Below are 15,667 nucleotides of genomic sequence, written 5' to 3'. Positions count from 1 at the left end.
ATGTGCTTTGTTTATCTGCATGGATCTTTTTTTCTAGAAAGGACATGATTAGGACAATAGGCTACTGTATTGGAGTCTGTGGATTAGATGGTAGTAAATGTAGCAATGTTAATTTATGTTTGATGGTTGTATTGTTGTTAAGTAGGAGAATATCCTTATTTGTGTTCAGGGGTAATGGAGCATTAGGTAATCAAGTTACCCTTGAATAGTTCAGTAAAAGGGTTATTTGTACTATTCTTGCAAAAATTATTTTTAAAATAAAAAATAAACATATAAAAGTGGAAAAATAAAATGATGCTACCTTCATTGGAAAATGAAGTCTCTTAGGGTGTCATATTCGAAGATAATAAAATTCAGAATGTAACTTTTCATATGTCCTTAAAATCATTATTTGTATTCAAATGTCACTCTTCACTCTTCTATAATTTTTGAGATATCAGTAGCTGTGAAGAAAGACGATGGGTAAATTAAACCAAGGACACATTAAATGAAAATACAAGATCATCAGTAATAAATCATGATGAAATCAGGTACCTTTGATATGATACAATGAGACTAACACTTCCCCTCTCTAGTATTTTGCCTCCAAACCCATGACCTGTCTTACCATGAGAAAACTTTAGAAAACACAAATTGAGGGACATTCTACAGAATGCCTGACCTGAATGCCCTTTGGAAACGTCAAGGTCATGAAAGACAAGGAAAGAATGAGAAACTGTCACAGATTGGAGACATGATCCCTAAATGTGTTGTGATGTCCTAGATAAGATCCTAGAACAAATAAAAGGACATTACTAGAAGAACTGGTGAAATTCAAGTAAAAATTGTAGTTTGTAAGTAGTATTGTACTGATGTTAAATAAATTTACCATGGTTATGTGAAATGTGAACATTGGGTAAGCTGAGTGCAGTGTATATGGGAATTCTCTGTATTCCCTTTGCAACATTTCTGTAGGTCTAAAATTATTTCAAGATAAAAGGTAAAAAATATGTATGTTCCAACCAGAAACAAAGTTACAGAAAATAATTCTTGTTTGTTCTTAAAAATGCAAACAAAATACTGATGGAATATGTTTGTATTATTTAATTAGGCAAAAATACATGTGACCCTATTATTTTGACCTACAATGACAAGAAAGGTGTACAGACAGACCCAGTCTATAACCAGAAATAACAGAAACTTAGGCTTGTCTTATTTCTTAAAATCTAGAACAGATCATAAATATTTCTTGAACGCTGACCTCAACTGTCCTTTCCTTCAGGGTTGAATGTGCAGAATTCTACCTCCCCTTCCATTGTTTTCTCTTCTTCTTCCTTTGGATCCCTTCTTCATCCGGCTGCTGCCTTTTGCATTCAAAATGGGCAGACCCGATTAACTCTGGGTTTTCATATTGTTTAGACTCATAAAACAGATAAACCAGCAAATATATCTCTTCCCAATTAATTTTTTGTTTTTCATGGCATAACTGTGAGATATATTACCATTCTAGAAGATATTTTTCTTTTAGGAGTGAGAATAAGAAAGAAAAGGGTTAAAGGTGACTGAAAATTCCATCCTGCTTTGAATCTGCATTTCCTTGCTGGGTAGAGGTTGGCCCCATCTTGAGGAGAAATTCTGTTAGGAGTGAGAGGAATTAGAATTGGGACTTTATTTTCTAATATAAAAACAACAGCAACAACAAAACCAATGTGTACCCTCAGTCAAGGAAAGCAAGCAGAACAAAAGAAACCAAATTAAAAAAGGCAAACAAAATAACAGAAGACATCTCTGGAAAGCCAAAGCCCAAGAAGCCTGGAAGGACTTCGGGAAGGATGTGGAAATGCAAGGCGGGGGTAGGGTATTCTCAGTGAAGCTGGCTCACACACATGGCTGGAGGCAGGTAAAATCACTCTGTATTTTTTGCAGAGCAACTCAGAAATGTGTAACAAAACTGTTACCATGTTTGAACCTTTTGCCTCAATCATTCATATCTGTGAGAGTGGTCTAGTTAAATACTAATTCAAAATATGGAAAAATAAATTCATTGCTGTATGATTTATAATGTGAAAAAAATGGAGATAAAGGTTCATTAAGAAGAGAAGGACACAATAAATCGAATGACTTGTTAGGAAGACATGAAAAATGATAACTGTGAAGAAAACAACTAGAAACATGGAAAAGTGCCCTGTCCAGTATGGTTGCTGCTAGCCTTTAAGCATTCAACATGGGGCTCATCCAAACTGAGATATGGTACAGGAGTGAAATAGATATCAGATTTTGAAGACTTGGTTTGGAAAAAGAGTAACATACTTTAATAACAATTTTAATAATAATTATAAACATAATTTATTAACAACTTTATATCATTTTTATGTTGAAATGATAATATTTGAGATATATTGGGTTAAAATATGTCAGTAAAACCGATTTTACCCATTTCTTGGAAAATTTGAGCTTATATATGTTGCTTACATTATGTTGCTATTGAAAAATGCTGGTTTAGAGCCCCTGGAAGACAGGCTGTAATTCTTGGTTACATAAGCCACATGTCCAGAAGAGTACATGGCTCGTAGTTTGTGCTCATTAAATTTTTGTTAACCACCTAATAAATGATGATTGTAGTATTTATTTTCAAGAAGATACACAATTGCATGTACACTAAACTTACTACTATAAATTATTTATATGAAAAAAGAAAAGTGATACACAAAATTGAAGAAGTTGGTTGTCTTGGGATGGTGTGATTATAGGCCACTTGTTCTATTTTTGAAACTTTCTATAGAATAATTTTCTTCCCATAATTTAAAGGATTTTCTCCCTTTTTAAGTTAAAGAATGAAGGCAGAAATTGTTTTTTGTTTTCTTATTTTTTTTTTGTTTGTTGTGGGAAGAGAAAGACGTACACATGAACAAAGCCTTCAAACACACCACTGGCTGACTCCAATGGCCTTTCTAATGTGAGGAAGGGTGTATCTCTTGTGGTGCGTGGTGGGCAGGTGTGATGATTCTTGAGAGTTGCAGCTTGTTGTTGGCGCTGGGTAGTAATCTCTTCAGCCCAGAGCAAGTAAGGAAGATTTTATTATCTCCAGCTTCTGAAAGGAGCTGCAGTTATTTCTGAAGGTCAGGTCAGGGAGCATCCTGAAGATGAGTAATAACAGTCCTCTGAGGGCTTTTGATCCTGGCAATGGTTTATAACCATGCAAAGCTGATAATAAAATAGTTCCCAAATAAATAAACAGTGGGTACATAAATGCCCTCAGAGATCAGTAAATCTGAGCTCATGAGCTGCCAGTGCAAGAAGCAGATTAAACTTTTTACTTGTAATGTCCTGATGCAGTAAGGAGGATGGTAGCACCATTTCATGGTTTTAGGGGGAAAAAAGAAAAAAGAAAAGCAAAGTGGCTCTCACACGAAGGCTGAGTGAAGTTCCCAACCATTTAAAAAATTCTAGAATGTGGCAGATTTCACTGATTCAACAGATATTTGTTGAGCCCCTACTATGTGCTATGAATGTTTTTCAAGGCTGAAGATACAGCAGTAAACAATGCTTACAAAATTCCATACCTTTATATTCTTGAGGGATAAATGAAGGCAATAAACACATAATTTAATATGTATTATGTTAGATGGCTGTAAGTTCTAAGGAGAAAAACAAAGTGAGAAATTTGGGCAAGAGACAGTTGGAGAGGAGGCTGAAATTTTAGATTAGTGGCCAGGAAAGGCCTCCAAGGAGGTGGTATTTGAGTAAAGAAAGGCCTGAAGGAGGTTCAGAAATAAAACACATAGATTTTTTTGGTAGAAAAACATCTTAAGAAAGGAAAGAGCAATTGGAAGGACCCTGAAGTAACAAGAAGCTTACCTGGCATATTTGAGGAACATCAAAAAAAGTCAGTGAGGCTAAAATGAAGAGAAACCTAGGGAAAGTACTAGAAGGTGAAGTCAGAGCTGTGCTGGGGGGTCAGACTGTGCAGTCTTCCAGGTTATGGTAAGGACTTTGGCTGTTACTCAGAGTGATTTGGGGAGACATTGTAGGATTCTGAGTGCACAAATGATATTTTGACTTACACCTACCAGAATCTGGCTTCAGAATAGTTAAGCAGGGAAATCAGCTTAGAGGCTTTTGCAGTAAGACAAAAATTATGGTGGCTTTATCTAGTGGTCATTCTGGCAAATATAAGTGGTCATCTGCAAATATCTTTAAGGCATTTCTGATGAGTTTTGTTGACTTACTGGATATAGCATACAAAAGAAGTAGAGGAATTGGAGAACACCAGAATCACAACTAGATGCTGGATAATTATCGATGGGAAGACATTGGAACTCACCAAAAAAGATACCCCACATCCAAAGACAAAGGAGAAAACGCAATGAGAAGGTAGGAGGGGCGCAATCACAGTAAAATCAAATCCCATAACTGCTGGGTGGCTGACTCACAGACTGGAGAACACTTATACCACAGAAGTCCACCCACTGGACTGAAGGTTGTGAGCCCCACATCAGGCTTCCCAACCTGGGGGTCTGGCAATGGGAGGAGGAATTCCTAGAGAATCAGACTTTGAAGCTTACTGGGATTTGATTGCAGGGCTTTGACAGAACTGGGGGAAACAGAGACTCCACTCTTGGAGGGCACAACAAACTCGTGTGTGCATCGGGACCCAGTGGAAGGAGCAGTAACCCGAGGTGAGACTGAACCAGACCTATCTGCTAGTGTTGGAAGGTCTCCTGCAGAGGCAGGGGCTGGCTGTGGCTCACTGTGGGGACAAGGACATTGGCAGCAGAAGTTCTGGGAAGTACTCCTTAGTGTGAGCCCTCCCAGAGTCCACCATTAGCCCCACCAAAGGCCCAGGTAGGCTCCACTGTTGGGTTGCCTCAGGCCAAACAACCAACAGGGAGGGAACCCAGCCCCACCCATCAGCAGTCAAGCGGATTAAAGTTTTACTGACCTCTGCCCACCCGAGCAACAGTCAGCTCTACCCACCACCAGTCCCTCCCATCAGGAAAGTTGCATAAGCCTCTTAGATAGCCTCATCCACCAGAGGGCAGACAGCAGAAGCAAGAAGAACTACAGTCCTGCAGCCTGTGGAACAAAAACCACATTCACAGAAAGATAGACAAGATGAAAAGGCAGAGGGCTATGTACCAGATGAAGGGAAAATATAAAACCCCAGAAAAACAATTAAATGAAGTGGAGATAGGCAACGTTCCAGAAAAAGAATTCAGAATAATGAAAGTGAAGATGATCCAGGACCTCCGAAAAAGAATGGAGACAAAGATCGAGAAGATGCAAGAAACGTTTAACAAAGACCTAGAAGAATTAAAGAACAAACAAACAGAGATGAACAGTACAATAACTGAAATGAAAACTACACTAGAAGGAATCAATAGCAGAATAACTGAGGCAGAAGAACGGATAAGTGGCCTGGAAGACAGAATGGTGGAATTCACTGCTGCAGAACAGAATAAAGAAAAAAAAATGAAAAGAAATGAAGACAGCCCAAGAGACCTCTGGGACAACATTAAACACAACAGCATTCGTATTATAGGGGTCCCAGAAGGAGAAGAGAGAGAGAAAGGACCCAAGAAAATATTTGAAGAGATTATAGTCGAAAAATTCCCTAATATGGGAAAGGAAATAGCCACCCAAGTCCAGGAAGCGCAGAGAGTCCCATACAGGATAAACCCAAGGAGAAACACGCCGAGACACATAGTAATCAAATTGCCAAAAATTAAAGACAAAGAAAAATTATTGAAAGCAGCAAGGGAAAAATGACAAATACCATACAAGGGAACTCCCATTAGGTTAACAGCTGACTTCTCAGCAGAAACTCTACAAGCCAGAAGGGACTGGCATGATATACTTTAAAGTGAAGAAAGGGAAGAACCTACAACCAAGATTACTCTACCCAGTAAGGATCCCATTCAAAAAAGACGCATGCACCCCAATGTTCATTGCAGCACTATTTACAATAGCCAGGTCATGGAAGCAACCAAAATGCCCATTGCCAGACGAATGGATAAAGAAGTGTGGTATATATATACAGTGGAATATTACTCAGCCATAAATAGAAACGAAATTGGGTCATTCGTTGAGACGTGGATGGATCTAGAGACTGTCATACAGAGTGAAGTAAATCAGAAAGAGGAAAACAAATATCATATATTAATGCATATATGTGGAACCTAGAAAAATGGTACAGATGAACCGGTTTGCAGGGCAGAAATTGAGACACAGATGTAGAGAACAAACGCGGAAAGCAGCGGGGTGTTGGGGATGGCGGTATGATGAATTGGGCGATTGGGATTTACATTGATGACTAATAAGAACCTGCTGTTTAAAAAAATAAAATTTAATTAAAAATTTTTTTAAAAAGGAAGTAGAGGAATTGATGATGATGTGAGAATTTTTAGTGTAAGCAAACAGGAGTGTGCATTTTGCCATTTATTTATTTGTTTATTTTTAACATCTTTATTGGAGTGTAATTGCTTTACAATGGTGTGTTAGTTTCTGCTGTATAACAAAGTGAATCAGCTATACATATACATACATCCCCATATCCCATCCCTCTTGTGTCTCCCTCCCACCCTCCCTATCCCACCCCTCTAGGTGGTCACAATGCACCGAGCTGCTCTTCCTGTGTTATGCAGCTGCTTCCCACTAGCTATCTATTTTACATTTGGTAGTGTATATATGTCCATGCCACTCTGTCACTTTGTCCCAGCTTACCCTTCCCTCTCCCTGTGTCCTCAACTCCATTCTCTACGTCTGCATCTTTATTCCTGTCCTGCCCCTAGGTTCATCAGAACCTTTTTTTTTTTTCAGATTCCATATATATGTGTTAGCATACAGTATTTATTTTTCTCCTTCTGACTTACTTCACTTTGTATGACAGACTCTAGGTCCATCCACCTCACTACAAATAACTCAGTTTCATTTCTTTTTATGGCTGAGTAATATTCCAATGTATATATGTGCCACATCTTCTTTATCCATTCATCTGTGGATGGACACTTAGGTTGCTTCCATGACCTGGCTATTGTAAATAGAGCTGCAGTGAACATTGTGGTACATGACTCTTTTTGAATTATGGTTTTGTCAGGGTATATGCCCAGTGGGATTGCTGGGTCGTGTGGTGGTTCTATTTTTAGTTTCTTAAGGAACCTCCATACTGTTCTCCATAGTGGCTGTATCAGTTTACATTCCCACCAACAATGCAAGAAGTTTCCCTTTTCTCCACACCCTCTCCAGCATTTATTGTTTGTAGATTTTTTGATGATGGATTTTGCCATTTACTGAGTTGGGGAGGATTATAGGAGGAGCAGTATTACCAGGGTGATCAGGTGCTCAGATTTGGATATGTTCCTTTTGAAATGCCTTCTAGAAATCCTATGTGATGGAGACATCAAGTAGGAAGTTGTACATGTAAATCTGGAGGTCAGAGGAGAATTCCAGATATATAAATCTGTAGATATAAATCTGGGGTCATCAATTTATAGATGATATGCAAAGCCTTGAGACTAGATGAGATTGAAGGTGTGAATGTAGATAGAGGAAAGAAGGCCCAGGAGTGATTCCTGGGATACTGTATCATTTAGAGCTTGAAAGGTAAAGAATCTTCTCAGGGAAGAAACCAAGAAGGGGTAGCCATGAAGGGAGGAGATGCATCCAGGGAGTGTGACATCCTGGAGACAAATAAAGTATCTCAGGGGACAGGAGAGGCTAGCTGTGTTAAGAAATATAGACATGCTAATTATGATGAGGACTAAATATTAACTCAGGGATTTGTAACTTGTAGGCCACCGAGAATCTTATAGTTTATAAACTTTCATATGTGGTGGGGGAAAAATATAAAAATGGGATGAGATAAATTCAAGAAAGTGAGTATAGACAATTTCTTTTTTAGGTTTTACTGCTAAATGGAGAAAAATTCGGTGATAACTAAAAGTGAAGTGGGAATTTCTGGCTCCCACTTGGGATGCAGAATACTGGAAAGAGACCATTCTTACTCACTACAGCAAAAGACAGTTAATTGTCAAATTCACAACTTTTCCTGAACTATCAGAGAGCTTAGGTCTCAGGGAAAACAAACAATTTAAAATATAAGGTAAGACTGGTGTTTCTAAATAGAAATGGAATGCAACAAGCACTTGCTTACCTGTAGCAGATATTGGATTTCATTCAACAGTGCAAGAAAGTTTTAGCTAAAAAGTTTAATAAATTTTAAAGGCTGAATGTTGGCTAGCATGAGAGTATGGAAACTGTGAGAACCATAGACATAAGGGTTGTTCAGAAACACTTGCATCCTCTTCTCCATGGGTACTCATGAGAAAGACTGAGGGGCAAGCCTTTCTTGCAGTGCAGGCCCTCTGGAGAGGAACAGCAGCATTGCAGGAAGATGTAATGCACTTCTTTCCTATTTTTCCTACTGATCAAAAACCTCCAGCTTCTGTGAGAAGGGTACCAAACTCTATTGCCTTCAGGCCACAGTTAAAAACCCATTGCATGGGGCTTCCCTGGTGGCACAGTGATTGAGAGTCTGCCTGCCGATGCAGGGGACGCGGGTTCGTGCCCAGGTCCGGGAAGATCCCACATGCTGCGGAGCGGCTGGGCCCGTAAGCCATGGCCACAGAGCCTGCGCGTCCAGAGCCTGTGCTCCGCAACGGGAGAGGCCATGACAATGAGAGGCCCAGGTACCGCAAAAAAAAAAAAAAAAAAAAAACCCATTGCAGCTGGAAAAAGGGAACAACCACAACAACAAAATATTCTGTCCCTTAGTGGGGCAAGAAAATGCCCTGGGCCCAGATCATTAGAAATCTCCTGCTACTGGTTGGAGGGGTAGGAACAGTAAGAAGTCTCCACCTCTGAGACCCAGTGACACAGCATCTGTCAAAGACCGAAGCTGAACCAGAACAACAGAAAACATCCCCCTGTTTCCACCACCTGGGTACCAAGCACTGAGTAACAAGTATTAGTGGTCTACAGCTGGGAGAGGGGTATAAGCATGTGAAGAGACCCTCTCTGAAGTGCAAGTGCAAATAAAAGACCTGAAGCTGTGGGTAGAACAAACACTGAGGAAAACCCTCTGATGAATCAACTCCTACCCTAAGCATAAGAAAACACTAAAGGAATTTGAAGCCTGTTATGCACTAGGAATAACTACAGCAACAATAAATCCCCAAAGCAACTCAATTCTTGACTAGGTTGACTCACAGCGTGCTAGAGACCTAGCAAAGGAAACAGTGTGCCCATTTGAAGGAATACATACTATTTATCTAAACCTGTACACAAGAGATGTTTGGCTTAGTCTACACAAGGTGTTTGGCTTTCAAACAAAACAACACACCAAAAGCAAAAACTAAAATAACAGATGATCAGGAGATGAAGTTAACAAAACCAGACTCAAGTTATGCCCAATTGTTGAAACTATCAGATAGGGAATTTAAAATATTTATGATTAATACTATAAAGGCAAGAGTGGGAAAGGTGAACAGCATGAATGAACAGATGGAGAATTACAACACAGAGACAGAAATCATAAAAAAATCAAATGGAAGTGCTAGAAAATTTTCAAAAAACATGGTAACAGGGATGAAAAATGTCTTTGATGGGCTCATCCATAGATTTGATAAAACTAAGGAAATAAACAGCAAACTTGAAGATAGTTCAATAGAAATTACCCAAACACAAAAAGAAAAAAGAGTAAAACAAACAAAGAAACAAGAGGCTTCAAGAGCTGTGGGACAGTATCAAAAGGTCTGATATGCATATAATTAGAATCCATAAAGAAAAAGAGAAAGTGTACAGGACAGAAGAAACATTAAAGATAAAATGACCAAGACTTTTCCAAAATTAATGAAAGACGCAAAGATTATAGATCCAGGGGGCTCAGAAAACACCCAGCTAAATAGTACTCTTCCCTCAAAACATTCCTAGGCAATTTTCATTCAAACTGCTGAAAATCAAAGAGAAAGAGAAAGTACTCAGAGAAAAAAGAAACATTTATACAGAAGAGCAAAGAAAAGAATTACTATAGAATTATCTTTTAAAAACTATGGAATGTAGATGACAATTGATTGACATCTTTAACATGCTAAATTAAAAACAAACTTTCAACCAGCAATTTGAAACCTAGGGAAAACATATTTCAAAAATTAAGGAAAAATAAACACTTTTTTTTTCAGGTGAGCAAAATATGAGAAAATTCATTGTAGCAGACTACAAGAAATTTTCAAGAAAGAACTTCAGGCAGAGGAATGTAATATCATACAGAAACCTGGATTTACACAAAGAAATGAAGAGTATAAGAAATGGCATATTTAAGGTAAATGTAAAATTTTCTTAGTTTTAATTGTTCTCTGCACAAAAAGAGGACTATCAATGTGTTGTGTATTTATATCACAAAACTAAAATGCGTGACAGTTTAGGATTTTGGAGTATAATGTTCTAAGGTCTTTACACAGTACGTGAAACAGTGTACCATTCAAGGTAGACTCTTTTACATTAAAGATATATATTGTAAACCCTAGGGCAGCAGTCCCCAAACTTTTTGGCACAAGGGATCGGTTTCATGGAAGACGGTTTTTCCACGGATGGAGCAGGGGGACGGTTCAGGTGGTAATGTGAGTGATAGGGAGCGGCAGATGAAGCTTCATTCGCTTGCCCGCTGCTCACCTCCTGCTGTGCGGCCCAGTTCTTAGGCCATGGACTGCTACCGCTACCAGTCCATGGCCTGGGGGTTGGGGACTCCTGCCCTAGTGCAACCAGCAAAAAACTACAAACAATAAGCTGATAGTGGAGACAAAATAGAAAATAAAAATGCCTAATCTAAAAGGCGGCAGAAAAAAGTAGTTTTCCTGTTATTCCTTCATGCCTTTTTGTAATCTATTCCAAACAGAAAAGAGTATTGTTTTTAATTTACCATTTTAATAGTTCTTAAGTGTACAGTTCACTAATGTTAAGTACATTCACATTACTGTATAAGCAACACTCCAGAACGTGTTTTATCTTGAAAAACTGAAATTCTATACCCATTAAACAACAACTCCTCATTCCCTTTTCCTCCAGCCCCTGGCACCCACCATGCCATTGTCTGTCTCTATGAATTTGACTTCTCTGGGTACCTCATATAAGTGAAATCGTACAATGTTTGTCTTTTTATGACTGGCTTATTTCACTTAGCATAAAGTCCTCAAGGTTCATCCATGTTGTAACATGGGAAATGAAGGATTTCCTTCCTTTTAAAGGCTGAATAATATTCCATTGTATGTATATACCACGTTTTGTTTATTTACTCATTTGTTGATGGGCACTTGGGTTGCTTCCACCAACATGGGTGCATAAATATCTCTTTGAGACCCTGATTTGGATTCTTTAGGGTATATACCCAGAAGTGCTGGATTATATGATAATTCATACAATTCTTTTTGAGGAACCTCCCTACTGTTTTCCACAGCAGTTGCACCATCTTACATTCTCACCAGTGATGCACAAGGGTTCTAATTTCTTCACATCCTCTCCAGTGTTTTTTTTTTTTTTTTTTTTTTAAATAGCCAAATAACAGGTGTGAGGTGGTAGCTCATTGTGGTTTTGATTTACTTTTCCTTAATTAGTGATGCTGTGCGTCCTTTCATGTGCTTACTGACCATTTGTTTATCTTCTTTGGAGAAATGTCTATTCAAGTCCTTTGCCCATTTTTAATATACTTGTTTGTTTTTTGTTGTTGAATTGTAAGAATTCTTTACATATTCTGGATATTAACCCCTTATCAGATATATTATTTACAAACATATTCTTCCATTCTCTGGGTTGCTTTTCACTCTGTTGATTGTATCCTTTGATGTAACCGTGACTTTTTGAATTCAAAATAGCTTATTTTTATCCCAACTAAACTTCATGGCTTTGCATGTTTTCATCCCTGCCTAGAATGCCCCCCTACCTTCCTCTGTTTGGATAACCCCAATGCATCCTCAAAGAGAGTATATTTTAATAAGCCTGTAAGCCTTGTCCATTCTATACTTTTAAACTGCATTCTGAGTTCCAGGTTCTCCCTTTGTGACTGTTCAGTCACATCTTAAACTGTTGTATTCGCCCTGACTGCACTTTATTGTGTTGACCTTCTTTTGTTTCCCCTTAGTACCAAACTCCTCCCTGAATCAGAGCCTTCACATTTGATGTTCTTTCTATCAGGAATGCTCTTTCTCAGCCTCTTTATCTGCCAAATTCTCATCACCCTTCAAGTTTAAATTTACATGTTAATTTCCTCAGGGAAGTTTTCCTTCACCCTAGAGACTTAAATCAAGTTAAAGTGTTAAATAGTTTCCCATGACTCTATAATTGTCCTTCAAAACATTTATTAAAATTGTAATTATTTATTATTTTAGGGTCTCTTTGACAATGACATCTGCCTAGTTCTGACCATTCTAATTATTCATTTTTTTCTTAATCTTAATTTTTTTGAGATTTTTTTTTGATGTGGACCATTTTTAAAGTCTTTATTGAATTTGTTACAATATTGCTTCTGTCTTTTGTTTTGGTTTTTTGGCCCTGAGGCATGTGGGATCTTAGCTCCCCAACCAGGGATCGAACCCTCATCCCCTGCATTGGAAGGTGAAGTCTTAACCACTGAACTGCTAGGGAAGTCCCCCTTAATCTTAATTTTTAATCTTAATAAAAGTAAGGATCTTGTCTCTCTTGTTTATCACTTATATCCCAGTGCCTTGCACAGTGCCTGACATAGAGTAGGAGATCAGTTTATAGAATAAATGAATGAAGTACAAAGACGTAAAGAAAAGGAGCATTTTGTTTAAGATGTGGGGGAAACAGCAGTTGAAAAGCACTGATATAATTATGAAATAAAAGCAGCATATAGTATAAGTGTTCGCTAGATAGGAATTTAGAAAGCAGTCTATTATTTTCAAAGGAGGAAACTGAGCCAAGATTGCTTGTGACTTAATTCTGTTGTCACACATCTAATAAGTAACAGAATGAAGCAGGCTGAGATTCCATCATCATAAGTATAGTGCTCTTTACAATACACGATTCAGCTTTTATAGCTCCCCAAAATGCTAAATGGTAATGAAGTAAATGGACTTGCATTAAGTCGATCATTTGCACAGGAGTATGGATGAGGTCATCCTGAAATGGACCCCATGTCAATTTAGCTAAGTGTTCTAGAAGTTCTAGTAACTTCTGATGTCAGTTCTAAAGGTGAGTTCTGTGTGAGTCCTCTTCCTCTAATGGCTTTCTAACTCATAAATTTATCCATAAATTTTGCATCACTTTATATTTGCTGCCAGGCTGCTCTCTGCATCAACGGGTTTTTAATATGTATTATCTACTTAGTAAATACGTGCTTCCTTTAATTATTTCTAATTTGCACTGCTCAGGGAAGAAAGGTTTAGAGAAGCAATCTGGGAGTGTGGAATGAGCATAGGTCTTGGATCTTGGGTTTGAATTCTGACTCTGCCCTCCAAACCTTAGTTCTCTTATCTCTGAAATACAGGGGTAATAATACCTACATCCTAACATAGGTGAAATGAATTAATGTATGTAAAGGCATGACAAATAGACAAGTAGTCATTTAATATTAGTTTCATTCTCAGCCTAGTCTTTATAGATTTGGTGAACTAATCATTTCACTAATGTATCTGTTATGATTCTAGATTTTGATAATGAATCTTTCAGCTCAACCTTTTCAAATAGCAGAGTCTGAAACTCTTGAGTTCCTGTCGTCACAATGGCACCTGCCTTTATATTTCTGACCATCGTAATTCTTATTTTTTGGTCTTCTCTACTTCTGATGTACCCTTATAATATCTTAATCAATATTCCAGGTGTGGGCCACCAAAGTTTAATAGAAGGTAGGTTAAAGTTTCTCAGTGTACCTGTTGATGATTGATTGTTATAAATATTAAGAAAGAACTTTTCATAAAATTGATAAACCAGGAATTCATCCATTTTTTTCTTAGGTATTTACTGATCTTCTCTTTTGTACATAAATTATAGTCACCCAATTTAGCAAATATAAAGACAGGATACCCAGTTAACTAGCTGTCTTGTATCTTATTTGGCAACCCTACCATAGATATGAGATAATCTCAGTATAAGAATAAAAGATTAATATATGGTTTCTCTCTAAGGAATTTTTTTTTTAAGTTAAGGATATAGGCATGGACTTAGACAGGTAACCAGGTGTTACATGGAAAGAAAGGGTTGCAAGTGGATGGTATATAAGTTCCTAGGGCTGCCATAACAAGGGACTCCAAAATTGATGGCTTGATATTACAGAAATTAATTTTCTTACAGTTCTGGAGGCTAGAAGTCTGAATTCAGAGTGTCAGCATGTTTGTTCTTTCTGAGGGACTCTGAGGGAGAGTCAGTTCCATGCCTCTCTCTTCTAGCTTCTGGTGATAGCCAGCAATCCTTGACACTCCTTGGTTTACAGATGCATCACTCCATTTTCTGCCTCAGTCTATACATGGCATTCTCCCTGTATATCTCTTCTCCTCTCCTTATAAGGACACCGATCCTATTGGATGAGGGACCACTTAATTACCTCATTTTAACTTGATTACATCTGCAAAGGCCCTATTTCAAAATAAGGTCATGTTAAAAAGCACCAGAAGTTAGGATTTCAACATATCTTTTTGGAGGACACAATTCAACCCAAACAGATGGTGTGGATATTGAATGCCATAGAGTTCAGGAAAAGAATCATCTGTTTTGGATGGAAGATGAAAAAGGCCCACAGTAGTGTCAAGAATTAATTGAGCTTGACTTTGAAGGGTGGGGAGACCTTGTTGGAGAGGAGGAAAAGGGCTGAAAGTGGATGATGAATAAGAGAATAGTGAAGGGACTCATCTTCAAGGAAAGGAAGATATTTGCTGTAATTTACTAAGGATAATCACAGTCATGCTGCAAACTCTGAGAAAAGCAACAATAATTAAAATTCCTCAGCTCAGAGAAGCAACAGTGTCTTTACAAGACAGATTTTATTGGTGTCCAAGTTTTCTTTCATGTCTAAAATTCAAATTGCTCAGTGTTAATTAGGTTTTGGCACCAACCCCAGAGACACTAGAGGGACAAGCCTGGGAAACTACTATAGGCAACGTTTGTATCCCTGAAGAAGGCACTAAGCCAGTTATATTGGACCCAACTTGGAGATTATATTTTAAATAAAATATTTATGTAAAATAAGGTGTAAACTGTAAGCAATCAATACATTCTCACTGTAGTTAGAATGCTATTTACTCAATAAATGGTCAATCTTTCTGACTTTTTAGGAGTTATCTGTATAGCAAAGTTGGTCTGGATGAAACAAAGACCAGAAAAAAGGCTTTATAAGCTTTACTGATCATATGAGAAGCCAGTGTAGAAGCATGCTAAGCTGGTTCTGTGTTTTTGTGAATGTGTACCATATTATGGCACACCATAGAATGTACCATATTTCTATATAGACTAAAGGTTTTAGACCTGGATTTCCAAATTCTTGAAGGAAACAAGTGAAAATAAAGTTAAATAGTAACTCACAGAAGAAATAGAAGATTAAAGGGACAAGCCAGAAGAAATGCAGGCAGTGGGCTATTTGCTTTTTTTCTGGGGACTTTTCTGGATATGTGTATAATTTCTCACATTTTCCCTGCTATAATTAGTCAATTAAGTTTATGTGAAGCTCTTTTTTTAAAAAAATGTC

General features: G+C 37.8%; 1 protein-coding gene across 1 annotated transcript in view; it reads left to right on the top strand.

The window, feature by feature from the left end:
* The window catches only part of RNF144B (ring finger protein 144B), a 599,530-nt gene that overhangs the window by 356,504 nt on the left and 227,359 nt on the right, over positions 1–15,667 (top strand). Inside the window, exon 15 of the mRNA XM_081247026.1 lies at positions 10,158–10,297. The gene's annotated coding sequence lies outside the window, so the exon portion shown is untranslated. The remainder of the gene's footprint in view (positions 1–10,157; positions 10,298–15,667) is intronic.

Source organism: Mesoplodon bidens (assembly GCF_964165515.1).
Source record: "Mesoplodon bidens genome assembly, chromosome: 10".
In the NCBI taxonomy this organism is placed as follows: Eukaryota; Metazoa; Chordata; class Mammalia; order Artiodactyla; family Ziphiidae; genus Mesoplodon; species Mesoplodon bidens.
The sequence above is the reverse complement of the archived record's forward strand: the minus strand, read 5'-3'. Positions and strand labels throughout refer to the sequence as shown.